The sequence below is a fragment of the Camelus ferus genome, chromosome 21 (assembly GCF_009834535.1).
Source record: "Camelus ferus isolate YT-003-E chromosome 21, BCGSAC_Cfer_1.0, whole genome shotgun sequence".
Taxonomy (NCBI): Eukaryota; Metazoa; Chordata; class Mammalia; order Artiodactyla; family Camelidae; genus Camelus; species Camelus ferus.
Window position 1 is genome coordinate 9,786,964 of NC_045716.1, and position 27,336 is coordinate 9,814,299.

The 27,336-nt window shown below is 38.6% G+C and overlaps 1 long non-coding RNA gene across 1 annotated transcript in view; it reads right to left on the reverse strand.

Annotated features, from left to right (window-relative positions):
- Nucleotides 1-27,336, reverse strand: part of LOC106730010 — a 357,525-nt gene that overhangs the window by 272,179 nt on the left and 58,010 nt on the right. The window contains exon 3 of the long non-coding RNA XR_004313870.1: nt 4,736-4,847. This is a non-coding gene — a long non-coding RNA (uncharacterized LOC106730010). The remainder of the gene's footprint in view (nt 1-4,735; nt 4,848-27,336) is intronic.

Sequence of the window (27,336 nt, forward strand, 5' to 3'; positions counted from 1 at the left end):
TGTTTCTGCTTTGTCCTTCACACAGTCCATCTCGCCTTTGCTCATCAGTTCTGCTTGATTATTCTCACTTCTATTAGTTCAAACCTCATCCACCCAACTCTTCACAGCACAAGTCCTCTCTCTTCCAGGAAACTGGCCCCAACTAAAACCATAGATCAGTTTTCTTAGAACTGAAGCAGACTTCACAGAGTACCCTCTAGAACTCCAAGCCTCAAAAATCTTAAATTCTGTTCAACAAAGTTATCACTCATGATGCACAAAGTCCTGTGCTAGGAACTGGGGTGGGGGTGTGAGGAAAATGAACAGATGTGATCCCTCCTCTGGAGAGGCTCATGCCCACTGGACTGGACAGTTCCATAAATATATCATTGAATTAAAACATGGGAAATTCTAAGTTGGAGGTAAACACAGTGCTGTTAAGAGTGAGAAAGGGAAGCATTTAATCCAACTAGAGGTTCAGAGAAGGCTTCCCGGAAGAGAGATCATGTGAAAGGGATATTAAAAGATAAATAAGAGTTATTAAGACAAGAATGGTGGGAAGAGAGTTTAACACACAGGGAACAAAATAAAGCCAGAGACATAAACAGTGGGAAGGCAGTAAGGAATTAAAGGCAATGTGATTGGACTGTAATGTTGGGAGCAGAAACTGGTGAGAGGTAAGACAGGAAGCAACCAGAGGGAGTAAACTAGACAGGAAGAGTTATGTGAATTATTTTAAAAGCTTTGCTCTCTGATCTGTAAATGATGAAGAGTTGCTAAAATTGTTTAAGGACAGAAGTTAAATGGTGGGGTTTTACAGAGTATTCTCTCTACATTGTAGAGGCCAAATTAAAGGGACACAAAATAGGAGAAAGGAGACTAAATCTTGTAATGCTCCAAGCGAGAGAGGATTAGGACCTGCAAGAGGATGTTGGCATTAGAGATGGGACTGAAAATATAGATTTGAGAAAATATTTAAGAGCTAAAACTGTTAAGAGCTTGCTATTTGGCTAGACATGAAGTTTCAGGGAAATGGGAAGTTACACATGACCCCTAAAGTCTCTGGTCTGGGCATCTAGATGGTTGTGCCAGTAACCAAACTAGAAATAAAGGAACCAAAGTACATTGTGGGGGGTTGGGGGAGCTGGTAGTGAGGACTGGAGGTGGTGAGCAGAGAATGACAATGACAGTTTTTGGAGACACTGAATTTTCAATTTCTATAGGATATATAAGATCAAAGCTAAAGATAGAAATCTAGCATTGGTCATTATTCCACTGATGGACGAAACAATGATAGTGATGAGATCCCCAAGCAAAGTGTGGACAGACAGAAATGAAGAGTTTAGAACCCTGGGGTATCACAGTGAAACGGATACACAGAAAAGGCAGCATCCACAAAGCCCAGAAAGGACCAACCAAAGAAGCAGGAGGACTATTAGGACAGATGAGCATCAAGGAAATAAAATCCAGAGGGTTTTAGAAAGGAGTTAAGATAAGGACTGAGAAAGCAGCCTAGGACTGGGCAACACGAAGTTCACTGTCCACCTGCAGAGGCGAGCTGTGGACTCCAGATTGTGATGAGCTGAAGACTAAGTGAATTACAATTTTGAGGCATAACTTAGCTGAGAAGGAAAGGTGAAGAATTAGGGCACAGCCAGAGAGGATTCAAGGCCAAGAGACAGCTGACTAAGGCCAAAGGAAAAATGACCACAGAGGCACACAGTCAACTAGTGGTCACTATTGAATTTATTGCTTTAAGGAGAACAGAAGAAAGCAGTCTACATCCAGTCAATACCCAAACACCTTTTTCAGTCACAAAACCAGAAGAGGATAAAGTCACATGCCTTGGCACTGACTGGCAGAATTCTAACCACATTTGTGTGGACAGGAAAATTAGGAAGTTTTGCTCTTGCCAGGAACCAGATGCATATCATGCTCGTCTGGCGGCTCCTGGAATAACTCAACTTTAGGGTGTCATCATTTCGCATTCAGGGAAGCGGGGCACTGTTTCTGTGAGGAGTCACTGCACCACCGTGTGGCCAGTCTTGAATTTTTCTCAACTTTCTCCCACAGGGAGATTCCAGGTTAAATCACAGGAAAGGAGAATTGTGCAGCTGGAAGAGACCTTAGGGACTCACTCTCTCCTTATTGTACAGATGAGGACTTGCCTAATTTTTCAAAATCTTTTTATTTTAACTTGCATATTGTATTATCTTGTGCACATATGAGTAATTACACATATTGCAGACCACAAAACAACATATACACGATCTTTAAGTATTCATTTAAGCCCAAGGATAGCATCTCTGTCCCTAAGACTCCCTTGTTTTAAGTCAAACACATGGATGAAATGCAGCAGTTTGCACAAATCTTTGCTCCTAAACTAATCTTAAGCAACAATCATATTGCCAAGAGATCAGTATAATGTTCTGTATAATTTGAGCCATTTCAAATTATATTTGTAAAATGTATGTGAACTCAAATGGAGTGGTGAAATAGGAAACATGCCTACTGATGATAATTATCGTAAGGTGCAATAATCAGTTTTATATTATTCTGCTTTTTTATTTATTATTTTTTCTGACAATAAAAGCAACAGATGTCATAAAGAAAATCTGGAGGTTTCAGAGGGAAAGAAAACATTAAAAATGACTCAAAATTCCATAACCCAATGATAATCTTTCTTAAGATTCTGGCACTTTCAATCCCTTCTCCATGTTTTAAGTTAAGGATATCAAACTAGGCACTTTATCTCATGAAATTAGCTGAGGCTTTAAAAACAAAGATTTCTCATATTTACAGAAGTTCTTTCACTCATTATTTTAAGCCCACCTAACCAGAGCAATCCGCAACCTGGGGACTTCAAATAAATGTCAAACAGTCAAAGCAGAGCAACGTTGAGCAGGTTTGGGCAAGCTTTGTCCAAGGCGGCACCTTCAGCCAAGCCATTCACTTGTTCATCAGCACTGCCCTTGATTATCTGTAACAATCCTTAGTGTGTTGGCGTCTCCCTGCATCTTGTCCAAAGATGTTTCCTGTGAATCCTAGATTATTTGGAAAGGGAGTACCCTACATCAGCGAAACTACAACATTTGAAATGTTTCAAATCAAAGCAATGCTCTTTCTGAATGCAACATTTATAGAAGGAGTATTAGTAATGGTCACGGTAACAATTTAATGAAGCTCTTTTAAGTGCTTCACAAACCTCTCAGTTAAACATCTCAGCACCCGAATTTACAAATGAAGCGTTGTTCAGAAATGGCCTTACCTCACAAGCTAATATTCAGGTGGCCAGTTTCCGCCCCAAACCCTATTTCAGTAACCAGAATCCCACAGTTTAAGACATTTCCCAGGTACTCCAGGCTTAGCCAACCCCAGATTTTTCTGATTCTTTTCAGACTACATCAGTTTAATTATATCACAAGGGCAGTGAGTAATATTTTGAAAAATACCTGCTTCTCTCTTTTGCCTGTTTTGAATAGGTCGGCCCAAGGAGTACGTTTGTCTGGGGGAAATACTAGAATAATTTACAAAAGGAATGCAAAGAGAAAAAAATGAGCAAATATGCAGCTTCTGATATACAAAATCAATTTATTCAGAAGACAATTACTATTGTCCTGAGGGAAGTTTTGCAAACTCCTTTACTAAGACCCAACACTTACAGAGATGGCCTGTAGTGTGGTAATGATAGAGCTCTGGACCTGGGATGGGCAAGCCCCCTGCAAAGAAACATATGGCTCTAGAAATAAAACAGTATCCTCTGCTTCATTTTTTAATGAAAGAGAGAAAGCCAAGGAGGCAGGAGAGCAAGATGGTTAATCATGTGTGTCCCAATTGCCCAGTTCCAGGCTTTGGCCCAAAGAGGTGTAGGTACAGTTGTGTAATCCTGGAGTTGTTTATTGCCTGCTCCCCACTGAGGACTTGGAAAATAATTACCTCCTGCATCAACCTGCCATATGACCACATCAGTTAGGAAGCCCAGAGTGGAGAGAATCTCCTAAGTTCAGCTTTCCAGAGCAACTCTTGGTTGCCACGGGGCATGGGGGCTAAGTTCCAACAGATCAGCCACCGACTGCACTGTGACCATGGATAGTGACTTTATGACAGAGACTGAGGTGGACCTGTGGATCAGCAGGAGGACACGGGGGAGATCCAGGCCTACAGCCAGCGGGAGCCAGATTTAAGCCAGCCCAACCAAAGGGGCACTGCCGGGTTCTGAAACCAGGAGAGCAAAGGAGCAGCAAGATACCAATCACCAACTTCACAGGAAAATGCCAGCAAAGCCAACAGAAGCCAGGTAAACAGGAGCATCACCTGGATTCCAGAGAACACGGGATCCAGAGACACAAAGTCTTCCTCTCAGACCTCCTTCCAAGATGCGCACAGACCACCTCCGGGAGAAACACAGGAGGAAGGGGGGAGCAATCAAAGAGAATGTATTTTTTTTTTTCCCTAAAGAGACTGAATATTACCTAAATGAACTGATTAAATTATCTAATTAAACTAATTTACATAGAAATGAACAATATAAATTTTTTCCCCTGGTAGCCAGCAGAGGAGTTCCCCTGCAGATCAGATGAAGTGCAGGCAAAAGAAAGAAATTATATTTTTGGGGATTCCAGGTTAAGGTGGAAGATTTAACACATATATCTATTTTCACTCCCTCCTAAAAACCAGAACAGCAGTAAAGGAAGCTTTCAAAAGCCTTAAGTCCACCAGAAGATAGAAAGAGATGGGTGAGTTATAACTAACTTACCAGGTCTGAGAATGCTGAGTCCCATGTTGACAGAAGGCAAAGCTGGGAAGAACCAACCTAGCTGACGTCACAGAATCTTCCAAGTGCTCGGGAAAGGGAAGCCCGGAGATCTCTGGAAATTGGGAAGAAAGAAGTCTGAATAAGGAGCCCTGAGTGAACAGAAGTAGTTGGAGCCCCTCAATTTCCTTGTCTTCTCCATGTTCCCTTCTCCCAGTTTGGCAGAAATCTGAAGATTTGTTCTCTGGAAAGGGTAACAGAGGGGTTCTGGATCTAGAGGACAGCAGGTGCCGTTGAGGGCCTAGGTTCTTGATCCAAATCACTGAGGGGAGGGCTGTGCATAATGAATGCCAAATGCACCCAACTACTGCTGTCTTCCCCCACTCGGCTCTAAGAACTTTAGCAGAAAGATCCTTACACTCTGGGCAGGAAGTTGTAATCCAGCCAACCCGTCTAAATGAAGCAATGGGATGCAGGAGACAGATATGACGAGGACTACCTTCACTAAGCCTCTTGCCTCCACTGAACCACGTTTTTAACTTGAGTGCAGAATATGCTAGTGGGCCAGGTCCACGTTCTTATCTAACCTTGACTTGTGACCTTGTGCTGACTGAAGTTCTTACAATCTCCTCTACTACTTCAATTTAGGCCAGCTGAGGATGCTGCTTCCATCCCAAAGAATTTCCCTGTTTTGCTCTACCCCTGAGGGCTGTAGGTAGGGGGGTGAGATAAGAAGCAGAAAATACAAAGCAGTCACTCCATTTGACCACATTTCTATCAGATACCCAAAGCCTGGTCCACACAGCAGCCCTGCCAGATGGTGGAGGCTATGTGGGTCACCCATGTGGTGACGCCTATGTTTCTCGCTCATGATCTTGCCAACTGACCTCCACAAGGGGATCTCATCAACTCTCAGAAAAACTAAAACCACGCTATGATCCAGAGACTCCATTCATTCATTCTACGCATCTTCATATGCTGGGAGCAGTCACATAATACTGGCAATACTGCTTTTTGGATACACAAATGGATTTACATGTCTCGCTCAGATTTTCAAAAACTACACGACACACTATTTATGGATACATGCACCAGTGGTGAACTATGAACATCAGCTGTCACGGGGAAGTAAAGACATGAATGAAGGTGCAGCCTGGTGGCTGCTACTGAGATTACATCTGGTCCAGCCAATGTGCTTATGGCTGTAAGGCACACGAAGGCTTAGCTAACTCTCTAGGGAGCAATAAGGCACAAATGTCAGCTCTCCAGGGTGCTTCTAACAGAGAGGAACACAAAGACAACACAGGCCTTCTCCACGTCGGCACAGACCACCTAGCTCTGCCACCTAAGGATTCCAGGGCACTAGCTGGGCTGTCCAATCTGACAAGAAGTGTACGCATGTGGGAAACCTCCCTTGAAAAATGGCCAAGTGTACTTAGGTGACAAGAGTGGTCGAGAAAAATGGTCAGGAGATTGGGCTTTCAGATTCAATCAAACCCAGACTCCAACACCTACTAGCTCTCACCTTGGTCAGTTTACATAACTTAACAGAATTCATTCTCTATCTGTAAAATAAGGGTTGTTACGGTCACACATTTATTTTTGTTCAATCCATACCATTCACACATCTGTTGAAGAAATACCTACTGTGCATCTATTATGTGCCAGGCACTCTATTGGCATTTAGGATGTATCAGTTAAAAAACAGATTTATTTTTTTAAAAAAATTACCTGTCCTTATGGTACTTATATCCTAAATGATATAAACAAAAAAATAAATAAACAAGAGTACATATGCAGTATGTTAGAAGGTAAGTCCAAGGGGCAAAAAGCAGGAGATTGGGAGTTTGCAGGGGGTTTTGCCATTTTAAATAACAGGGGGAAAGTAAGCTTCAATGAAAACAATTGAACAAAAATTCCAAGGCGTGATGTAGGGATTAGCTGACACGTTGCAATTAAATGCTCTGCCTGCACACCTCTCCTGGAGCAGTAAGTGCTCAGTGAATTATGATGGTGAGGAGGAGGAGGAGGAAGAAAATAAATGTCAAGAGGTCAAGGTCTCCCACAGGTAGATGAGTGGAGTAGTGGGCTGCAACATTTGGGCTACGTGATGGTGACAGCCTGTAATAATAGTAACTGTTATTTATCAAACTTTGCCTATATGCTAAGCCCAAGACTAAATTTTAAAATATCTGATCTCATCTAATCCTTGTGAACAACCCTATGTGGCCAGACTGAGGCTGACAGAGGTAAGTCCTTGGCTCATGGACACACAGCTAGCAGTCAGTAAATCAGAGGTAGCTGGACTCTTGGCCACATGCTTCTGATGCTGGCGCCCTTAGCCCCTCGCTGCTCTGCCTCTTAGATCTGCCTTCAGACACCAGTGAGGCTAGCGGCAGCGTGAGTCACAAGGAGGAAGCAGAGGCACCCACAGAGTGGCAGGGTCAGGACTCTGTCACTCCCTCTATCTGCACTGGACCTCCCTCCTGGGGGAGCAGCCTAATCTGAATACCACATACCTTGGACATAACATCCACTAGACAATAACCCTCCATGAACAGAACATGGAAAGACACTGTGGAATCTCCTTTTGGGGGAGGAGAAGTTAAATTAATAGATTAGAATTGCTTCAAGTTAGACAGCCTCTCCCAAAGTGTGCTTCTTAGCATCCCAGGTCCCCCATATGCCACAAAATCAAAGAAAAAACCAATGTCGCAGCAGGTGTGAGAGGCCCCTTGTCTGCAGCGTGCCCCTGGAGCCTGGTGAGAGGGGGACACATCACTGCACGTGTGTGGACCAGCTCCAGAGGCAGCCATGCAAGCTGGTCCTCTGACACAGTTAACTACAGAAGCCACCCGGCCTGTGGGAAAGTGGGTCTGCGGCTCTGAGGCATGCCCTGCACACGAGGAGGAAACCGGTGGTATTTTCAAGAGTCCTCGCAAGCTAAGTAGAAAATACGGTTTAAACCTAAGTTCAAGTCTACGTTCAGACAGCAAGCCCTCTCACGCAGTAACAAGTTGGAGGGAAGAGAGAAAGGCCTTGGAACATGAGAAAACAAAACTGAGAAATGTTACCCCTACCCCGAGCCTTGGTTTCACAGAGTTTAAGAGCAGAAACTGAAACCAACAGGCATTTCTGTTGAAGGGTTCACCTTTTGGAGCCCTGCAACCCAGCAACAATCTCTCAAATTATCCAAAATAAGCGAGAGGTTTCCCATCAAAAAACCGGACGGCAAAACGAGTCTGCCAGTCCCCTCAATGGACAGAGCAGCCTAAAGAGTTCACATCAACCCAGAAACACAAGAGCAGAGAAGGAGACATCAGGAGAGACACCGCCTCCCCCACTTTCTCTGAGGCTGTGAAGTCTGCCACTTGCCGCATGGGTGATAACATGACCTTGGGCAGCTCCAACACACCAAAAAAAAAAAAAAAAAAAAAAAAAAAAATGGGGGAAGTGACACTGGGTGACATTCTCCAGGAGAGAAATGAGTAATAGTGTCAAAAAGTGTATGGTCTACTGCCCTCTACCGACTTTAACACGACACCTCCCCCACCGAAACAGTGAGCCAGCAACAAAGAGCAAATGTCACAGAAAACAAATCTCTTACTGCTGTGGTACCCCCCCAACCCCAGCGGAGGCTTGGAAGGGAGGAGGCCAGCTGAGAAGACAGAGGCAGTGAAAAGTCATAAAGTGAAGCCCCTTTAGTACTTTTATTCACAGGCAACACAATTGAGCACCCTTACATGCCAGGGTCATGCTAAGTTTCTTTAAAAAATAATTTGTTTCATTTAAATGAATGTCAAGGGCAGCCACAATCAACTCTGTTAATAATGTAAGCATCAGAACCACACACACACACACGTATCTCCATTCCCAATCTACTGTGTTAAAAAAAAAAAGAGGAAATTCAGAGTCAGTAGCCAGTTCAAGCCAGCCTGTCTTGCCCAAGTACCAGTAATAGAAGAATGTGCTAAAAATAGATAAGACATGAGAACTTAGACCTCCACTAAGATTATCCTCACATCCCCATGGGTGGTACCACATCCTTATTTCCCCTTCTGCTGCTGCTCCAAGTCACTGCACAGCTCTGATCATACGCCCCCCAAATGTGGCAAAAACAAACATGGGGTGCCAGGGGCAGCAAAACTGCAGCTACGACTTAGAATTTTGTCAGGTCAGGGTTTCATCGTCATATGGGACGAATAAGGCAATCCCTGAGATAATCCTTCCATCTTTACCTCCATCAGCACTGCCACAATTCCCTCCTTGTCCTCAAACTGAGCGCACAAAGAGACATGAGTTAGAGGGAAAAGATAAATTCTACTCTCCTATTGCTCACTGACCAGATCCCCAGTGCCTGGAGGACATGTCTGGCATACGGTAAATGAAATACCTGTTCAAAGAACTTGCTGCTGAATGAAACAGAGTTGTCTTTCTCCAGGAGGTAAAAATGGGTGACAAATCATTTGAAAATGTGGTCACGTTTTTTGCATTTATGTAAATAAATGGGATGAAAAGATGGGCCCCATGAATGTGACCCGGATGGGTCTACAGGTTTTCTTATTTTGTTATTTTGGGTGTGTTTTTAACGAACCCTCAGGTGCTATGAACCAGGAATCTATAGGTTGTATATATTATCCCTACCAGGTCCTCTTTCCCACAAGCACCTGCTGCACATAAGTGTTAGAACATTATTACGTTACGGAACAAGGTGGGAAGGGAATGACGTATTGGGATAGAACAGAATTCTTGGAAGCACTGTAACAGGAACAGACACCAGGTACCCTCAGTCTCTCTCCCTTCACAGTCACCTCATAACCTAACAAGTCTGTGCTTTCAGCTTCACAGTCACACAGATCAGAAGTCAAAGGTGGAGCCTCATTTTTTTCTCGTTCTTGTCACCACAATCCAGTGACCATTTTCCTCCCAGACTTCACCCTTTTCCATCACTGACTACCAATCATTTCCTCAACCATCCCTGCAAACTGGACACTATTACACTTTCCTCCTTCCTTTCCATTTTTTCAAGGCCCCCATCTTTTGCTCCTACCCTATGCATTCCCCACTCCTCTGTTCACCCCATCACCCACGCTCATTCTTACTCACCTGAACTGACGTCTGTGTTTGTTTTCCTTCTGAGATTACGCCTGTTTTTTCTTACTTCCTTCTTCGTATCTTCTTCCAATCTCCCTCCCTTTGTTTAAGCCCTTTTTCCCCCTAAAGTACCACTCCTTGCTTTTCTCTCTAGGTTACTTTTACCCTTCTGCCCCTCTCAAATTAGATAAAGTTTGGCTTCTGCATTCTTATCTAGAAGGAAAAGTTTATAACTCTTCAATGCCCATTACTCGTATCCTCAGATTTCTATCTCAGACCTTTTTGGTTTCTTCTAGAGTTTTTATAGACCAACACTGATGTATAGCAAGATCTCCCAGTTTGAAGCTTCACCCTTCACCTGGAATCTTTATTTATTATAATAAAGGAAATACACATAAGCCTCAGCAGGTTAGGAGGGACAAAGTGGACAAAATTATAGAAGAGTTTACTTCCTCTTCTTATTTGCCCCTTCCTTACAGCTCCTCTGTGGCAAATTGTACCCACATTATACCTACTTAAATTCTGAAAAATAGTGACTATTATAAAAGTTTACATTCTTTAATGACTAATCACATGTTGATTTTATACATAAATGCCTATGTGTGTAAGTATTTGTATCTACTTATACATATACACTTACGTATGTGGGTCCCAGTGACCAATAAGTGGAGCTTTGGAAAATCAAGGGTAGGAACAAAAGACAGAAATCAATCAGAGGGGAAAAAAGCAGACTATTTCAATCTAATACTCAGTATTGATATCAGGTGTTAAAAACTAGTAGAACAATGATATCATGTTATCAACTCTAGAGGAAGCTATAGAGTAAAATCACAAACTAAAAGAGCAAACGAATTTCTTGAGAAGCTAGAGAAGATACAGAGCAGGCTGCCAAAGTTTCTAGGACAAGATGAGTTCCATGTGTTATTCCATGTTTAGGGGAGCCCAATCTTTGTCTCTTAAATTGTCCAAAGCGGAACAACTTACCTAATTTGTAAAATTGTAGGTAGCCTCACAGATCTTGACGCCTCTGGCTACTCGGCTTGAATGTTCTGTGTGGGCTGACACGTGAGTAACATCTTATCAAGAAAAAGGGAAGTAGAGCAGATGAAGGATAACCTGTATTCTCCTGCACACAACTCTCTCTCTTACTATCTGACCACATCAATTCATGCTTGACTACATGTGATCGCTCATTATTGCATTTCCTTTTCTCTTGCCCAGATATTAACTATAAATTTCTGGAGAAAAGAGTCTGTATCATGCAAAAGGGAAAAGGGAATAATATTTGTTTATTAAGTGTTGACTACGTCAGGCACTACCCTGGATACTCTAACCTTGGGTTAACTCATTTTATACCGACGTCCATTCTGTGAAGTACGTATTGCTATTCCCACTTTACAAAAGAGAAAGTTGGGTTACAGAAAATTTAAATATCATTCAAATGTCCCAGATCACCTGGATAGAAAGTGAAGAAACGGAGATTCCATCCCAGATTAATCCGACTCTCTACTCTGACTTCCTAACTGCATAGGACCTGGCCCACATAGCAGGTACTCACAGAATGATCCCCAAAGCTTTACAGTAAGAGCAGTAAAGCCAACCAAAGCCTCTCTCTTCATGTCACATTTAGAACTGCCCCAAAGCTTACTTACTATCACCACTGTACTCTGCCCCTCTCACAACCTGCACTTGGGCTTGGTTTTCCCTTGCTTCTTTTATGCAACAGTCCTCATTTGAAAATTCTCTACCCAGCATCCCCTGACCTTAGGAAGTCTGGACCCCGTATGACTAATAATTTATACATGTGCCCATGAAAGGAAGATCTCTTCTGTGTCTTTTTTCTCCCACTGCATCTAGCATAGTATTGTGCTGCATTTTCATCATTACTGTCATCATCCTCATCACCACCTTGATATGGGCAACGGTTGCACTTTGTGTTCATTATGTGAAAATTCACCAGTCCTATGATTTGTGTACTTTTCTGATTCTAGTGGATAGTTCTATAAAATATTTACATAAAAGATAAGAATAGAGGAAATGTTTAGATACCTCTGTTCTCCAATTCAGCATTCATCCTTATGTAAAACTGAAAACATGTTTTACAGGTTTTAATACTTAAAATTATAAAAGGAAACTTTAGGAATTTATCCTAATGAGCTAATCATAGATGTATATGAAGTATACACAAGGAAATCTAAGGCAATTTTATAAGACTGAAAAATTAAAAACTGTATCGCTTTCTAATACAAGAAAACTGTGTCTTATTAAAATACATCTAGTTGATGGAAAATTGGGCTCCCAAATAAACTTAAAGACATTCAGAAAATGTTCACTATATAAGGAAAAAGCATAATCTCACCATATGATAGCAATTTGTTTAAGAATACTCATGCACAGACACAGGTATGTCTCTGCATGTCCACATATGTATGTATGTAAATGTGTAGTTATAGGATGCACATTTTATAGATACAGCCATAGAAACAACAAAGAAGAAAACAACACAATATATCACCAATATTTATTTCTGGAAGGTGGAATTATTAGTAATTTTAATTTTTTCCTTAAATTATTTTGAATTTTTCAATCTCGATTTATTTCTTCCTCAACTCTACCTTCTCTCCAGCCATCAAGTACAACAGCCTCCTCTCCCGTAACTTCTCTTCTACTCCTCACCCTGCATGACCACCAGTCAGGAAAAAAAAAATTAATAAATGTATGAAAATGCATAAAATAAAATATAGAAGGAAAGATGCTTAAAGTGGTGATGAACTTATATTTATAGGTGACTTTTCTTTTTTGACTTTTGCACGCTTTTACGCACTTTCTAAATTTTCTTCTATAATAAGAAGAAAAAAAGACTTTGGAATAGCAGGAAAAGGGAACATTTCCAGAATGTCAGTGCAAGGGCACCCAAAAATCTGCTCCTCCAAGAAAGTAATGAGAATTTGGGGGGGAAATGCCAAAACCAACTTCTTTGGAACTTGAAATTAACCAAAGTTGTGCAAAAATCAGGGGCAGTTACTCAAGAAAAACAGCAGAATCTCAATAAGAACAGTGAGATTTGTGACATTTTTAACTTATTCACTTCCCAATGCCCTCTCTCCGCTCCAAACAGCCTTGAAATTCAGCAATCATAGAACCATGGTAGCTATGAGAACCAGAAGCCTACCAACTGCTGGAGGGAGCAGAATGGTTTTAAAGTTCCACAGAAAGCCACATCTCCAAAAAAAAAAAAAAAATCACTATTTGAACTGTATGGCAATTCCTTAGAAAAGTGTATAAGGTTTATTGTTACTTGATCTGATTCAGAGTTTACTCCATAACAAAAGCCCAATCCTCAGGGCATTTGCTGAAAACAATCTGGTAATTGTTTAACTTTGCAGTGGTCTGTGGCAGTGATACCAGCTTGGGCAAACAAGAAAATCTGGTGAATGAGATCTCTATAGGGGGCTCTGAGAAGCTCCAGCATTGTGCTTGGGGATCTAGAAGGATGCTCACATTTGAGGACTATGTGCAAGCCTAAGAAAGATATAAAAAAGCTCTAACACCTCAGCTGTCTGAACCAGAAGCTCTACACAAGCAGGAATAAAGCACTAAGGCAGAGTTGTAAGCTTCCAGAGTGTTTAAGTACTCTCCCAACACACACACAGAATCTCACAGTAACATGTAGAAGACTTACTGATTCAAGGAATTTAAGGAAAATTTCACCAAAACTTTAGCTAATCATTAAACTAAACAGATACATCAGTGACTTTACACAACAAAATATATAGTCTTTACAGAATTCAACCAGGAAAGTTAATCAACAAATAGCAACAAGAACAAACAGGAACAACAACAACAAAACTAGGGGAAAGGGAATCTAATTTCCAGAATTGCCACATTATATTGTTTTATTGTCCAATATTCACCAAAAATTAAAATACATGCAAAGAAACAGAAACATATGGCCCAAACCCCAAAACAGCAGTCAATAGAAAATGTCCCTAAGAAAGCCCAGATGTTAGACTTAGCAGACAAAAACTTTAAATAAGCTACTATAAATATGTTCAAAAATTAATGGAAACTGTATCTAAGGAACTAAAAGAGAATATAAATGTTATGGGGTGGATGTAGAATCAAATAGAAATTCAAGAATTAAAAAGTACAATAATAGAAATAAAATGTTTAATAGAGGGACTCGATGGCAGATACGAATTGACAGCAAAAAGAATCTACAAATTTAAGATAGGTAAACTGAGACTGAGATATTCAGTCTGAAGAACAGAGAGAAAAATGGATGGAGAAAAATGGACACAGAGTTCTGTGAGACACCATAAAGTATACCAACATACACATAATGGGAGTCTCAGAAGGAGAGGATAGAGAGAAAAGGACATAAAGAATACTTGAGAATTACTGAAAACATACTGAATTTGGTGAAAAACAAAATTACACATAAAAAATGTTCAACAAACTCCAGCTAGAATAAACTCAAAGAGATACACACCTACCCATATTATAGGCATGCTCTAAAAAGACAAAGAGAGGCTCTCAAAAGTGGCAGAAAAAAAAAAAAGACTCATCACAAGCAAGCTATCTACAATGAGATTAATAACTGGCTTTTCATCAGAAACTATGGAAGTCAAAAGGTGGTGGGACAATATATTCAAAGTGCTGTAGGGCGTTGGTGGTACAGTGGTGAGCACAGCTGCCTTCCAAAGTGCTGCAGGAAAGAGACCCTCAAAGAATTCCATACCCAGCAAAGCTTCCTTCCAAAATTAAGGAGAAAATAAGATGTTTTTAGAAAGGCAAAATCTGAGGGAATTAATTGCTATCAAATCTACACTGTAAGAAATAGTAGAGGGAATCCTTCAGGCTGACTTAAAGGATACTAGATAGTAACTTGGATTCACACAAAGAAATAAGCATGTTAAGTACATAGGTAAATAGAAATAGAAATGTATTTTTGTTTATAGTTTTCTTTTTATCCTATCTGCTTTAAAAGACAACTGCATAAAGCAATAATTATAAAATTATATTGGTGGGCTTATAATATGTAAAGGTGTGATTTGTATGACAATAACAGCACAAAGCGGGGTGGAAGGAATGAAGCTAGACTGGGGCAAGTTTTAACAAGACTATTTTAAGCTAAGATATTAATTGTAAACCTCAGGGAAACCTCTGAGAAAAGAACATGAAAATATGCAATCAAAGAAACAACAGGGGAATTAAAATGGTACACTAGAAAAAAAACATAGAAAACAAATAACAAAAGGGCAAATGTAAATCCTACCTTATCAGTAGTTACAGTGAATGTAAATGGACTAAACATTCCAAATGAAAGGTGGATATTAGAAGAACTGATTAAACCAACTATATGTAGTGGACAAGAGACACATTTTAGATTAAAATGCACAAATAGGATGAAAGTAAAGGAATGGGAAAAGATATACCATGCAAACAGTAACCAAAATAGAGCTGGAGTGCTATATTACTGTCAGACAAAATGTACTATGTAAAAAAGTTATTAGAGTCAAAGAAGAACTTTTTATAGTACTGAGAGTTAATTCATCCAGAAAGTGTAACAATTATAAATATCAATGCATTTAATGACAGAACAACTGTGTAAAACATAACACACAAAACTGAAGGGAGAGAGAGAAAATTCAACAATAGTAGTTGAGGGCTTCAATACCACCCTTTCAGTAAAGCATATAGCAAGAAGACAGAAGAACAACAATAAATCAGAAGACCTGAATAAAACTGTAAACCAAACAGACCAATCGAACATCTAATTAACACTCCTCCCCTCACCCTACCATCAACAGCAGAATACATGCAACAGTCTGTAGACACAACATAAGTCATAAGACAAGTGTCAATAAATTTAACAGGCTGAAATCATACAAAGTATGTTTTCATACTGTAATAGAATGAAAATAGAAATCAATACTAGGAGTTTGAAAAAATAATGTGAAAATTAAACAATAATTGCCTAAATAATTAATGGGTCAAAAAAGAAATCACAAAAGTAATTTAAGGATACTCTGAGTTGGGATAAAAATGAAATGCAATGTACCAATACTTATAGAATGAAGCTGAAGCAGTGCCTGAGAGAAATTTATCGCTGTAAATCCCTATATTAAAAAAGAAGAAAGCATTCCCTAATCTAATCTTTCATCTTAAGAAACTAAGAAAAAAAGAGTAAATTAAATACAAACCACACAGAAGAAAGAAAATAGTAAAGAATTAAATGAAAGTAAATGAAAGAGAGAACAGAAAAAACAATGGAAAAAACTCAGTGAAAACCAAAGCTGGTTCTTGAAAAGATCAACAAAATTAACATTTAGATAAACTGACAAAGAAAAAAAGAAACAAGACTCAAGTTACTAAAATCAGGAATTAAAGAGAAAACATCACTATCAACTTTACAGAAATAAAAGGATATCAAGGGAATACTGGGAACAACTCTACACCCACACATTAGATAACTTAAATGAAATGAAAAAATTCTTAGAAAGATACAAACTACAGAAACTGACTCAAAGAGAAATTGAAAATCCGAATGTACTATAAAAAGTAAAGGTATTAAAATCAGTAATTTTAAAACTTCCCTCCAAAAAAAAAAAAAAAAAGCCCATGCTTAGATGACTTCATTGGTAAGATCTATAAAAGTCTTAAGGAATAATTAACACCAATCATTCGCAAATGCTTCCAAAAGATAGAAAAGAAGGAGTACTTTCTAAATCATTCTATGTGGCCAGTGTTACACTGAAACCAAAATCAGAGACATCACAAGAAAACTACAGTCCAATATTCTTCAGTAATACAGAATCAAAAACACTCAACATAATACTAGCAAACAAAATCCAGCAACAAGTGAGAAGAATTACACACCATGATAATGTTGGATCTAGCCTAGGAATGCAAAATTGGTTTAGCATACAAAAGTCAACATAATACATCATATTAATAGAGTATAAGGCAAAAGATAGCTGATCACTTCAAGTGATGAAGAAAAACTATCTGACAGAATCCAACATCCATTCATACTAAAAACATTCAACACACTATGCATTGAGGAGATCTTCCTTGATCTGATAAAGGCCATCTATGAAAAGTGCACAGGTAACATCATAATTAATGGTAAAAGGCTGTCCTATGATCAGTAACAGAAGTATCTGCTCTCACTACTTCTACCCTACAGTACACTAGAGGTTCTCTCAAGGCAACTGGGGAAAAAAGAAATAACAAGAATTCAGATTGGAAGGGAAGAAGTAAATTTATCTCTACTTGCAGATGACATTATCTTCTATAAAGCTAATCCTAAGGAATCCCTGAAAAAGCTATTATAATTTGTAAACAAATTCAGAAAATGTGTAGAATATAAGATAAATGTATAAAAATCAACTGCATTTTTATATACAAATAATGAACAATCTGAAAAAGAAATTAGGAAATATTTCCACTTATAATAGCATCAATAACAATATAAGAAACATTTAACAAAAGAAGTGCAAGACTTGTACATTGAAACTGCAAAACACTGCTGAAAAATATTTTTAAAAGATAAATAAATGAAAAGATAACCCATGTTAATGGATCAGAAGACTTAATACTATTAAGAGGACAATAATTTCCAAATTAATCTACAGATTCACCACAATGTCAATCAAAAAAAATACAACTTGGAGGGGGCAAAAATTAACAATTTGATTCAAGAAATTCATGCAGAGATGGAAATAAATAAAAACAGCCAATTATCAAAAATAATCATTAAAAAAAGACAAAAAGGACAACAAAGTTGGAGGACTCATGTTTTACAATTTCAAAACTTACTGCAAAGCCACAATAACCAAGACAGTGTACTGACATTAAGATAGGTATATAGATCAATGCAATAGACTTCAGAGTCCATAAATAAACTTTTACATTTATGGTCAACTGATTTTTGATAAAAGTGTCATGATAGTTAACAGAGAAAAGAATTGCTTTTTCATCAAATGATTTGGGGACAACTGGATATCCACATAAAAAACAATTTTATTTTATCTTTACCTCAAAAAATTAATTCAAAATGGACCAGAGACCTAAAAGTCATAGTTTAAACGATAAAATTCTTAGAGGAAAATAAAGGGATAAATCTTTATGACATTGAATTTGGCAATGGATTCTTAGATACGACTCTAAAAGCATAAGCAACGAGAGAAAAAACGGATTAAGTGGGCTTCATCGAAATTTAAAATATTTGTGCTTTAAAAGACACCATCAAGTAAGTGAAAAGAAAATAAAAAGTGGTAAAAAAAATGCAATTATCTAATAAGGAATTTGAATCCAGTATATATAAAGAACTCTTACAACAATAAAAAGATAACTGGAACAAAATGTTATGAATAGACATTTTTCCAAAGAAGATATACAAACAACCAATAAGTACATGAAATGATACTCAGTGGTATTAGTCGTCAATAAAATGCAAATTAAAACCATAATGAGGAAGGAGGATCAAGATGGTGGAGCAGGAGGACACTGAGCTTAACCTCCTCCAACAGAAACATCAAAAATATATCTACATGTGGAATAATTTTCACAGAAAACCAATTGGAAACTGGCAGAAGAGCTCCTATAAATCAAAGCTGCCAGAAAGATCTCCATGTAACCAGGAAGGGCAGGGGGAAAAAGGCATCAGGATGGAACCGACGCCCCTAGGAGGGATCTGTAAAGAAGAAAAGGTCTACATAGACCCTTGCTCTAGGAAGCCCCTTTTCCCTGCTGGGAAATCCACTGAGACAGACAGAGGGGCTGGAAAAGACTAGACTCCACTTGTGAGGAGTGCATAGTGGCTGATTAGCTAACAATTAAGGTGGAGAGCCATTTGTGCTGACAGCTGCCACCTCACCGCACTTCCCAATCAGAAGGAGTGTACATTCCAGCATGGCTCACTCCACACCACAGCCTGGCTTGAGATCAAGCAGAGACTCAGTCTAGCCGCACAGAGACAGACCAGGGCACCTGGAGTATGATCCAGGCCAAACTGCAGAAACTATTGTTAGCACATGCATGGGGTTAGTGGATGGAACCAGTCAGCACACACTCTGGGTGGCATGGTGAGCTGGGCAGACATTTTTGGTATGCTTACCAGGGAGTGGCCACAGGAAAGTACAATACTAACTGCTGAAGCTTAGGTAGACAGCTGCATGGAGACAGCCTGGAGAGTCTGGGGTGTGGTCCCACAGGGAGGGGAGCTGCACCTCCACTGTCAGCATGCACATGGCTAGGGTCAGGGGTGCAGTAGACATTATCAATGCAGGCATCGGTTGGTACCACAGGAACACGTAGTGGCTGGGCATTGAATCTCAGGGAGACAGGCACTGGACAGGAGCACGTAGCTAGCAAGTTTGTTTTGGGAGGGAATGCACCAGTTCTGTTCACTCCACACCACAGCTTAGAGCCAGATCTAGGGCAGGCAGGTGCTGGGAGAGGTGTGCAACAGAGGCAGCCCAGGTCCAAGACAGCAGCACAGCCACATCGATTCCTGGAGCCACAGAACCTCAGCCCAAGCCCCAGTCTACTGCACATCACAGCCTAGCACTAAGTCTGGGATGAACACAAGGAAAAAGGGATGTGACCTTGAGCTGCTTCTATGTGGAACTGTGGACATCTGCACAGGTAGTACATAGGTTCACTATGACCACTGAGACTTCATTTGCTTCATCAGCCATCTTCTTTGGGGCAGAGCATGTACTCAAGGGCAACAGAGCTGACCAAACCTGACCCTTAGGACTTTTACTCCAACAACTGGGAAACAAGCCCACCTCCAATAGGGCAGTGACAGCCACAAAGCAAAGAGGAGGCCCTGCCCCACATCCAGCACAGGCTGTGGCTACCACAACAACAATCACATCGCCTATCAAGTAAAAAATGTCCAGAACACACTAAGGAAAGACATGGCTGGAATCCATACCAAAATCAGCCTTCATACCAAAAACATTGGACCTACAGTCTATACAGGTGTGCTCCAGATAAATTCACCCCTTGAAGACCAGAGTAGATAACTGTTTCCCCTAAATTCATAAAGGCAGACATGTTAAGTAAAATTTAAAAACATAAGAACTACTCTCAGTTAAAAGAACAAGAGAAATCTGCTGAACAAATAAACAGATCTCATAAGTCTACTAGACACCAAGTTTGAAAAGGAGATAATAAAAATGGTAAAGGAATTAAGAAAGATTATTGACAGAAATTCAGATCACTGTAACAAGGAACTAAGATGAACCAATCAAAAATAGACAATTCAATTGCTGAAATAACCAATCTGAAAACAATGAATCGCACTAAAAGACACCGTAGAACAAGTAAGTCATCTGGAAGATAGAATAATGGAAATCACGCAATCAGAACAGCAGACAGAAACACAATTGAAAAACAAAAAAATGAAAGCAACATATGAGATCTATGGTATAAGATAAAGCATGCCAACTTACACATAACAGGGGTTCCAAAAGAAGAGAGAGAAATGGGAACAAAAATGTATTTGGAGAAATTATGGATGAAAACTTCCCAAATCTAATAAAGGAAACATATCCAGCAAGCACAGAGGGTCCCAAACAAGATGAATCCTGACAGACCCACATCAAGACTTATTATAATTAAAATGGCAGAAGTTAAAGATAAAGAGAGGATTCTAAAGCAGCAGGAGAAAAACAAAGTCAGTTATAAGAGAATCTCCATATGGCTATCAGCTGATTTCTCTTCAGAAACTTTGCAAGCCAGAAGTGAGTGGCATGATATATTCAGTCCTGAAAGGGAAAAATGTACAGCCTAGCATACTCTACCAAGTAAGATTATCATTTAGAATAGAAGGAGAGGTAAATAATTTCTCAGCCAAGCAAAAACTAAAAGAATTCAGCAATACTAAACCTACCCTAAAAGAAATATTGAAAGATCTTTTCTAAATAGAAAAGAATCAGGAATCTGTAGGAAAAGGAAAATCAAAATAGGAAAGGTAATTGTATAAAAAGATTTAAGATCATTTATATGAGAAAGGTAATTGTATAAAAAGATTTAAGATCATTTATATGAGCCAGGACATAGATTAAAAACAATCCAAAATTTTTTGTTAAGATGATTATAAAAACAATTAACAGAAAAAGGATAAGCATGAAGATGTGAAATAGGACATAAAAATCACAAAATGTGGAAGAGAGGATTATAAAAATGTAGCTCTTTTAGATTGTGTTTGAATTTGTATTACCATCAGTTTATACCAAGTATATATAGTTATGGGTCAATATGCTTAAACACAAGGATAATCACAAATAAAAAAAATACAATAGATTCACAAAAATCAAAAAGAAAGGAATTCAAGCATACTGTAAAAGAAAAGTATCAAATTAAAAAAGGAAAAACAAAGAGAAAGCAACTGAAAACAAAAGCAACTGGAAAACAAGGTTTAAGGTGGCAATAAGTACATACCCATCAATAATTACTTTAAATGTCGATGGACTAAATGCTTCAATCAAAAGACACAGTGGCAGAGTACATTAAAAAAAAAAAAAGAACCTACAACATACTGCCTACAAGACTCATTTCAGGGTGAAAGACACACAGAGTAAAAGTGAGAAGATGGAAAAAGATATTCTATGTAAATGGAAGTGACAAGAAAGCAGTGGTAGTAATTCTTATATAAGACAAAACAGACCTTTTTTGAAGACCATAAAGAAAGAAAAAGAAGGACATTATGCACTGATAAAGGGATCAATACAAGAGAGGATAGTACACTCAGCATATATGCACCCAACATAGGAGCACACAAATATATAAAACAAACACTAAGACAGAAAGGGAGAAAGTGACAGTAATATAATAATAGTAGGAGACTTTAACATCCCACTGACACCAATGGACAGATCATACAGACAGAAAATCAGGCAACAGATATCCTAAATGACACAGTACACCAGTTGTCCTAAATGACACAATAGACCAGTTGTTGGATTTAACTGATACCTAAAGACACTATATTAAAAAAAAAAAAACAAAAACAAAAACAGAATAAACATCCGTTTCCAGCACACACGGAACAATCTCTAGGCTAGACCACATATTAGGCCACAAAACAACCCTCAACAAATTTAAAAGAATAGAAATTATTTTAAGCATTTTTTTTTTTTACCACAGTGATATGAAACCAGAAATCAACCATAGGAAGGTGGAAAATGGAAAAAGAACAAACATATGGAAAGTAAACAACATTCTACTAAAAAACTAATGGATCAATGATGAAATCAAAGAAGAAATCAGAAAATATCTTGAGACAAATGAAAATGAAAATACAGCCTTACAAACTCTATGGAATTCAGCAAAAGCAGTTCTAAGAAGGAAGTTCATAGCAACGTAAGCCTTCCTCAAAAAACAAGAAAAATATCAAACAACCTAACCTATCATCTAAAAGAATCAGAATAAGAATAAAACTCAAAGTCAGCAGATAGAAGGAAATAATAAAGATTAGAGAAGAAATAAAATAGAAATTTAAAAAATAGAAAAGATCAGTAAAACTAAAAGCTGTTTTTTGTTTTTTTTTTAACAAGAAACAAAATCAAGAAACCTTTTGCCAGGCTGAGAACAAACAAAATAAAACATATAAATGTAATAAGATATGAAAGAGGAGAAATAACAACTGATACCACAGAAATATAAAAAATCAAAATGATATACTATAAACAATTATGTGCCAAAAAAATTGGACAACATAGAAGAAATGGACAAGTTTCTAGAAACATAAAGCCTGCCAAAATGGAGTCAAGAAGAAACAGATAATTTGATCAGACTGATCACTAGAAGTGAAATAGAATCTGTAATGAAAAAAAAAAAAACCCTACAAAACTCCCTCCAAAGAAATGTCTAGGACTGGGTGACTTCACTGGGGAATTCAACCAAACATACAAAGAACTTATTCTTCCCAAATTATTCCAGAAACTGAAGAGGAGGGAACACTCTCAAATTCATAATAGGTAGCCACTATCACCCTGATATCAAAACCAGACAAAGACACATACAAAAAAGTGAAAATTACAGGCCAATATCTTTGATAAATACAGATGCAAAAATCCTCAAGAAAATATTAGCAAATTGGATTCAACAATACATGAAAAAGATCATACACCATGATCAAGGAGGATTCATTCCAGGGTCTCGAGGATGGTTCAGGGTATGCAAATCAATCAGTGTGATATACCACATTAACAAAAGTAAAGACAAAAGACACATGATCGTCTCAATAGATGCAGAAAAAACATTTGATAAAATTCAACACTCATTCATGATTAAAAAAAAACAACAACACTCACCAAAGTGGGTATAGAAGAAACATCTCAAAAGGCATTTACAACAAACCCACAGCCAACATAATACTCAATCGTAAAAAGCTGAAAGCCTTCCTGCTAAATTCAGGAACAATACAAAGATGCCCATTCTCACCACTTCTATTCAACATAGTATTGGGAGTCCTAGCCACAGCAATCAGACAAAGAAATAAAAGGTAACCAAATTGGAAAGGAACTGGTAAAAATACCACTATATGCAGATGACATGATACTCTATATTGACTATCATATATACTCACACAAAAACTATTAGAATAAATGAATTCAGCAAGGTAGGAGGATACAAGATTACTATACAGAGATCTATTGCATTTCTTTACACTAACAATGAAATACAGAAGAGAATTTTTAAAATTCTGCTTAAAAAAGCATCAAAAAAAAAAAATACCTAGGAATAAGAGGAACCAAGGAGGTGAAAGACCTATATGATGAAAACTATAAAACATTGATAAAGGAAACTGAAGATGATTCAAAGAAATGGAAAAATATCCCATGCTTTTAGATTGGAAGAATATTGTTAAAATAGCCATACTACCCAAAGAAATCTACAGGTTTAATGCAATCCCTATCAAAATACCCATGACACTTTTCATAGAACTAGAACAAATAATCCTAAAATTTATATGAAACCAAAAACGGCCCAAAATTGTCAAAACAATCTTGAGAAAGAACAAAGCTGGAGGCAAAACCCTTCCAGATGTCAGGCTATACTACAAAGCTACAGTAATCAAAAGAATTTGGTATTGGCAGAAAAACAGGCATACAGATCAATGGAACAGTATAGGGAGTCCAGAAATAAATCCACACACCTACAGTCAATTAATCTATGACAAAAAAGCCAAGAATATACCATCTAGAAAAGACAATCTCTTCAGGAAGTGGTGTTGGGAAAGCTGAACAGCTGCACATAAATCAATAAAATTAGAACACTCCACACCATATACAAAGATAAACTCAGAATGGTTTAAAGACCTAAATATAAGACATAACACCATAAATCTCCTAGAAAAGAACATAACCAAAATTTTCTCTGACATAACTTGTAGCAATATTTTCTTAGATCAGTTTCTCATGGTAATAGAAATAAAAGCAAAAATAAAGAAGTGGATTCTAATCAAACTTAAAAACTTTTGCACAGCAAGGAAATCAGAAACAAAATGAAGACAACCTACAGACTGGGAGAATATATTTGCAAATTATATGATCCCTCACAGGGGGTTAATAGCCAAAATATAAAAGCAGATCATATGCTCAATATCAAAAAAATAAACAAACAACCCAATCAAAAAATGGGCAGAAGACCTAAACAGACATTTCTCCAAAGAAGATACACAGATGGCCTATAGGCACATGAAAAGATGCTCTGATGCTAATTATCAGAGAAATGCAAATCAAAACTACAATGAGTTATCACCTCACTTTGGTCAGAATGGCTATCATCAAAAGTCTACAAAAAATAAATGCTGGAGAGAGTGTGGAGAAAAGAGAACCCTTGTAGATTGTTGGTGGAATGTAAATTGGTGCAGCCACTATGGACAACGTGTGGAGGTTCTTAAAAAAAGTTACAATAGAGCTACCATATAATCCAGCAATCCCACTCCTGGCTATGTATACAGAAAAGATGAAAACTCTAATCCAGAAGATACACATACCCCACTGTTCATAGCAGCACTATTTACATAGCCAAGACATGGAAACAACCCAAGTGCATATCAACAGACTATTGGCTTAAGATGCGGTATGTATATGTGTGTAAACACACACACACACACACACACACACACACACACACACACAATGGAATAGTACTCAGCCATAAAAAAGAATGAAATATTGTCATTCGTATCAACATGGGTAGATCCAGAGAAATTATATTTCCTGAAGTGAGTCAGATAAAGAAATACAAGTATTATATATCCCTTACATGTGGAATTTAAAAAGTAATACAAATGCATCTACATACAAAACTGAAATAGATTCACAGACATAGAAAACAAACTTACGGTTATCAAAGGAGAAGGGGAGGAGAGAGGGATAATAGACACAAACTACTATATATAAAATAGATAAGCAACCAGTATTTACTGCATAGCACAGAGAACTATATTCAATATTTTATAATAGTCCGTAATAAAAAATAATCTGAAAAATGCATATACATATAATTGAATTACTCTGCTGCACACCTGAAACTAACCCAATATTGTAAATCAATTATACTCAAAAAAGAAAAAAAACACAAGGAGGTACCATTTCATTCCCACTAGGATAACAAAGCAAAAAGTCAGAAAATCACAAGTGTTGACAAGGATGTGGAGAAATTGGAACTCTCATTCATGGCTGATGAGGTTATAAAATGGTTCAGTCATTTTGGAAAACTGGCAGTTCCTCAAAACTTTAAACACACAATAACCACGTGGCCCAACAAGTCTCCTCCTAAGTATATACCCAAGAGAAATAAAAGCATATGTCCGTACAAAAATGTGTAAGAATGTAAGATATTAGCACCATTATTCACTACAGCCAAAAAAAAAAAAAAAGTGGAAAAAACTCATACATTGTTTCTCATTACTGATGAGTGGATAAACAAAATGTGATATATCTATACAGTGGACTATTATTCAGCAAGTACTAATACATGCTATAATACGGAGGAACCTTGAGAACATAATGCTGAATGAAAGAAGCCAGGTAAAAAAGACCACATATTGTATGATTCCACTTACATGAAATGTCTGGAATAGGCAAATCTATAGGAAGTAAAAGCAGATGTGTGGTTTCCAGGGACAAGAGGCAAGAGGGGATGGGGAGTGACCACGAACAGGCAGTTTCTTCAGGGAGGATATGAAAATGTTCTTGAATTAGATAATAGTGATTGTTGAACAACGCTGTAACTAGACTAAAAACCACTGAACTGTACACTTTAAGAGGGTGAGACACATGGTATGTAAATATCTCATTAAAATTATTACTTAAAAAATGTATTAGGAAATGTATAACAGGCAAAAATGACCAGGCTTCACTCTCCCCCACCCAGTCCCCTGCATTCCCCTGAGCTCCCTCCTTTTCGCTCTTCCCGGCTGTGCTTTCCTCCCACTCTCTGACCTGTCCCTTTCCTCTCTCTCACCCGCTCCCCTGGAATTCACAGTCTGGCTCAGACTGGGATTAGAAGGCCCCCTGTTGCACCCCCTTGCTTTGCCATATGAGGACTCTGAATCACTGAGAGGAGTAGTGACCGACCTGTGGAGTTAAGCAGTGACAGCGCCAGGGGATGTACAATGACCAGTGTTCTCTCTGTGGCCCCTTGGGGCTTTCTGTTCGCCTAAGACAGGAAAGGGCCTGCTGCAGGAGCTCGAACTCCAGGATTCCCCTCCTTCTGGGACTTCCTAACCCACATGTTAACTTCAGAACCTTTCACCCTAGACCTCCTTCTTCCTGGGCTCTCCCTTCCTCTCTCCCCACACCCTCACCCCGACCCATTACATTCTCCCCTTCTCCCCAACCCTCTCCTCTACTCCTCACCCTTTCTCACCACTCTTCTCCTTCCTCTAAGTCTAGCAGCTTTCCTCGAAACCCCCTTCTCTGCCCCATTTGACCCCACATCCCCTCCAAGTGTCTCCACTGCTACATCCCCAGGGGCTACACTCTCAAATGTGATCACAGAACAGGAGCATATAGGCAGTCTGCACCATGTGGTGGTCTCTCAAAGAATCCATCACCATCACCACATTTCCCTGCAGGGCATATAATAGATAAAAGGGTATGGACAAAATGGATGTAATGGATAATATGCATTGTTAGCTCCTGAAGACTGAAGCAACTTTATTGCCTGCACAGGTCTCATCTTCCATCTAATGTCCTCAAGTTAGTATGAGTCTAACAACAGGAAGAAAGAAGGTCAAGCTTTCACTTCTCTGAAAAGTGAAAAAAAAAAAAAAAAAGTGGGTAAATCCTCTTAAGTGCGTAACACTTGTTAAACTTAAGAGATTGATTCTTAGACCATGAAAGTGAACATTTTGCACCATTACAGACCACACCCATATCAACAAATATTTTCCAAAGACTAGTATTACTATACTTTTTTCCCCTTGTGGATGACCTACAATTATGAGGATTTCCTTAAGAACTGGTCAAACTCAT